We start from the raw sequence: 5065 nt of genomic DNA on the forward strand, positions 1-5065 counted from the left end.
GGACTGTTCCGGCTCTGTGTGAGCTGGCTGCCCAGCATCCTGCTGATGACACCTGCCACCACCGCCAAATGCTCTGTGGCTGCCTCGCATCCTGACACTCTCCCCGGGCATCCTGGGGGAGGGCAGCCCCCCGCCCCCGAGGCTCAGGGCCTGGGGAGGGGTCAGGAGATGCATTCCTGTGGTTCTTTTGTCCTATTTTAATAGGGCCCTGTTGGCAACAGTGCCTACACTTTTTTTGGTCTCACCCCCTGGAACAGACTGAGCCAAGAGAATTCCAGGCCTGGGGAAGTGGGGAAAGAATTGTGGGGCCAGGGCCACTGAAGACTTTCCTAGGACGCAGCTCTTCTCTCTCCTGAAAGCCCCAACCCACAATGTGTCACACAAACTGGGTCCACATTTCACAGTAAAGAGAATTCTTTATCATGCTACGTTGAGGTGCAGCTTATGAGTCGTGCACGATCAAATATTAACTTGGATTTTCTTTTCTTTTCGTATTTTGAAGGCAATAATTTTCCCCAGGTGTCGGATGTGGTAGGCCTTTGCCCAACTGGGTCAGAGGCACTGGGCTGTCTTTGAAGAGCCTCTTGCAGAGGCTGCCACCCCTCACCCTCCGGAGCCTCTTGCTCTCAAACCTCCTGTGAAATCAACATGCTCGTTACACGTGAGCGTCTCTGCCCGCTCTGACCCCTCCTCAGCTCCTTCTTATACATCTCCACATTCCCCAACAGCCTGCTACCATCCCTTGCAGCACCCGCCCAGCCCCAGGGGCCACGGGGCCTGCGTGGTTAAGAGATCCCAGTCCCAGGCGCGGAGCTGAGCAGCTCTCCCTGCTCCCTGCCCGGCTCCAGGTGCTTGGGGTCCCCGCTGGTCTCCCCTGATCGTCCTTGTGCCTCAAACCTACACTGTAGTTCATCATGATGAAGATGAGGTCAAGGTTGGAGATGCCAACGAAGGAGCAGAGAGTGGCCAAGAGGGTGCCAGGGGCAGATAGCCTGGGAAAAGGTCGGGGAGGTGCTGGGCAGCCTACGGGGGCTGGGTGTGGGGGTGAGGTGGGGTGAGAGGGTGCCACACCCCCACCTGCTAACTCATGGCCTGACTCCTGCTCCTGCTCTCTCAGCCTCCATTTCCCCATCTGCCTTGGAGTATGGCAGAGAGTAAATGAGGTAATGGGGGGCATGCACCCAGCCAGACAGTTTGGGGTCTGGCAGGGAGCTCAGCCCCTGCCCCACCCCCTTTGCCAGGCTTCATGCTTCTGGGAGGGAGCCCGGAGAAAGGCCAGCTCCCTTCTTCAACTCATTCTTCTTGCTCGCCTCCCACGTCAGCTTGGGGGCCAGGTGACGCCCCCCTTCCTACCCCATACACACTCTGTGCTATAGGAGGTAGTTCTGGAATCATGGGTCCCCACTGTGGACGTCTTGGAAGCCACATTCACTCCCATTCAGCCATTCACAAGAGTCCCACAGCTCCTCCGACCCCCCAGAAGCCAGGACTGCCCCAGAGGAATCTTCCAGTTCTGCCTGCGAGTTCTGGAAAGTTCTCTGTGCTCAGCCTCGGTTATCCATTCCCTTCCATAAACAGGGACCGTGTGCCCCAATATCACCAACTGTTGTGAGGTTACATGCAGTAACGGGCAAGAAGGCACTTTGCACAATGTCAAGTATAAATTCTGTTTCTGTTTTATTACTTAAAAGAAAATCTGCAAGGGGGGGTAACAGCAGCAGCTCGTGTGTGCCGAGGGCTTGCTGTACGCCAGGCACGATAACACTTCTCCAACTTGTGAGATGAGAATGGCTTCATCCCCATCCTACAGATGAGGGCATTGAGCTTGGGGAAGTGAAGTCACTTTTCCGGAATGGGAATTCAGGTTCACATCTGCCTGACCTCAGGGGTCATGCCCAAGGAGCATCAGTCTGGGTCTCTCCAAAAATGAAAGAGTTGGGCCCGCGGCGGGCACAGGCTTCAAGACGCAGGGCAGACAAGCAGCAGCCCAGGGCCTGGACGATGCAGAGCTGCTCACCAGAGCACTGGCCTTGGGGCTCACGTTCCAGTCCTGTCTCCAAAGCCCCCAGCTGTGCAGCCTTGGCTGGCCTTTCCTTCCTCTGGGCCTTAGTTTCTTGATCTGTAAATGGAACTGACTCCGCACACAGTATCCCCATGGGGTGGGGACGGAGCATTCTTTGGGCCAGACCTCAGGCCAGTGCCTCACCTGAGGTGCCCTGGCTCTTCAGGAACTGGTTGCAATTGTCCCGAGGCTGATGAAGAATGAGCAGGTGCCCCGATGGGAGATGGTGCCAGCAGCCAAGGCCCACAGCCAAGGATGTCCCCACCAGGACAGGCTGGTGAAGAAGATGGTAGGAACTGGTGACGCAGCTGACTCCAGCTACTGGAGCTTGGGGAGTTCACGACAGGCTCAAGAGAGGTAATGATGCAGGGCCTTCACCGACCTGCAGCCACAACCTGGACTCCAAGTTGCACGGGATCTCTTATCTTGGGGAAGGTTCAAGGGTCCAGAGAGCCTCTAGCCAGAGGCAGGTGATTCATATCATCCTCTCTGGGGCCACCACAGCATCACCTGATGGGTGCATCACCTGCCAGGGTGCTCACATCCTGCTAGGGATCCCAGATAGAGTGTGGACCCTCAAAGCAGAGCTCCCTCTGGGAATGGTTTCTCTGCCTTGCAGGGTCTGTAGAGGAGGCTGAAAGTGGGCCGGATCAAGGCCCAGGTAAGGCCTTGGCCCTGACCACAGCCTGTAGTGAATTCCACCTATCTCAGACCCTCCATCTGCTCTCGGTTCCCTGGTTTCCTCGTTATTGGGACTCCGGATACCATTACACATCGCCTGTCCTCAACACGCGCCCTAGGACCCAAGCACCACCCCCACCTCCCACTAGCACTTCATTCAGTCATTCATTCATTTATTCACACAACAAACATTTATTGAGTACCTATGGTGTGCCAGGCACTGTCCCAGATGTACCACAAGGAAAAAGACAGGCAAGATCTGTCAAAGTGCAGAGTTAGCAGAGACTCCGGAGCCAGGCTACCTGGCTTCAAATCCTGGTTATGCTGCTTTTCAGCTTTGTGACCATGAGCAAGTTACATGACCTCTCTGAGCCCCAATTACCTCGACTGTAAAACAGCGCTAAGATTAGTATCTCCCCATGGGGTTGGGGTGAGGCCTCAACGCCTTAACACAATGTTAGTAGAGTGCTTGGCACGTAGTAAGTGTGCCATGTGTTTGCAGTTATTAGCCTAGCAGGGGATGCAGAAAATGCAACAAACAAATAAAATAATTGCAGGTTATGGTTGGTGTTTTGAAGGAAATAAACAGCATGCTGTGGGGTAGTCAGGAAGACCTCTCTGTCGAGGTGACTTCTTAAGGGCGAAGTATAGAGGATGGAGGAAGCCGTCTCGACCAGACCAGGGAAAGTGCTTTCCAGGCAGAGGAACCAGCAAGTGAGAATCCCTGAGGCGGAAAATGGCTTGGCTGGTGTCAGGAACACCAGAAGGCCCGGAGGCGGGAGATCAGTGAGCGAGGAGGAGGACGGCAGGCCAGGCCAGCAAGGCCAGCAGGGCCTTGTGCACCACAGCACGGAGTTTGGCTTTTCTTCCAGAGCGCTGGGCACGTGTTTTTGTTTTTGTAAGTTGTGTTGCAGTGTATCAAACATGCAGAAATTACACAAATCATAAGTGTGCAATGCCACAAATTTTCACAAAGTGAACATACCCCGGGGAACCAGCACAGAGATCAAAACCCGAACATGAGTAGCCCCCCGAAGCCCCCAGAGGCCTCTTCCAGTCACCACCCCCACAGGAACCACCATCCCGACTGCTAACGGCAGAGAGTAGTTTCGCCTGTTTTTTGAACTTTCTATAAACGGAATCACACAGCCTGCGCTCTTTTCTGTCTGGCTGCTTTCCCTCAGCATTATAAGCAAAATCCATGCATCTTGTTGCAGGTGCTGGAAGTTTTGTTTCCTCTCTGCAGCTCTGTAGCTTTGGTACATGCGCTCTGGCTCTCATGTGCTCCGGCTCCTCCCGCCACTGAAGGGTCTCGAACATGAAATTGACAAGATCTCTTTCCAGCTCACTCCAGTTCCTGCATCTACTGGGGTTGACACCAGAACCAGGCTGGCCTCAGCTGCGCCTGTCTGCTGCTGCCAGAGCAGCCGTATCAGACAGCGCAAGTGGGCTGTCCAACTCACCACTCCCTCCCAAACCAGGAACCCTGTCCTTCCTCAGGCCCCGGTGTCCTCACCTGGAAAATGGGCTCAGTCCTACCAAAGCTGTAGTTGTGAAGATTAAGTTAAATGAGAAATGGCAGTGAAAGCCCTGGCCCTCCCCCGCCAAGGGGCGTAATTAATACCCTTTCTCCTTTCTCCTCCAGGTCCAGAAAATCAACGGGAAAACAAGGGCGCTCCCTGTGGATGGGAGTGAAACTGCAGCCCTCGCTCCCCAGGGTCCTGCTTTCTAGGTGAAGGAATCCAGTGGCCACAAGGCCAGTAAAGACCCAGCTCCTACTGAGAGGGCAGTGCCCACAGGTTGATCTCAGCCCCAAAAGCCCAGGGAGTAGATGATCCAGGAACCACTGCTGCCTTTGCACACTCGTTCCCCACCCCTCTTCCCAACCTCAATCCAGACCCTCCAGGAGACCTCCCCAGGCGCCCACTAAGCCTGCTCTCCTGGTTGCTGTGCCCACAGCACGTGGCACCATCCCCTACACACCCCAGCCCCTCCTAATGCCTGCGTGCCTCCCCGCCAGACTGCGCGGGCAGGGTGGGACCTTTAGCCCTGTTCCCGGAAGACGGAAGATCGCCCACACCTGGCACAGTGCCTCCCATCCAGCCAGGGGCGTCATAAATATCTCCCGAATGATTCATTCATTCTTTTGGGAGAGAAGGCGTGACCTCTAAGTGGTTAAGAATATTGGCTTCGAAGACACAGACTTGAGTTCAAGTCTTCTCTCTGACCTTTGGCTCTGTGACCTTGGGAAGCTCATTCACCTGTCTAAGCCTGTTTCCTCATTTAAAAAATGGAGTGACCACGACCCCATTAGGTCATTGT

The sequence above is a fragment of the Equus caballus genome, chromosome 12, assembly GCF_041296265.1.
Source record: "Equus caballus isolate H_3958 breed thoroughbred chromosome 12, TB-T2T, whole genome shotgun sequence".
In the NCBI taxonomy this organism is placed as follows: Eukaryota; Metazoa; Chordata; class Mammalia; order Perissodactyla; family Equidae; genus Equus; species Equus caballus.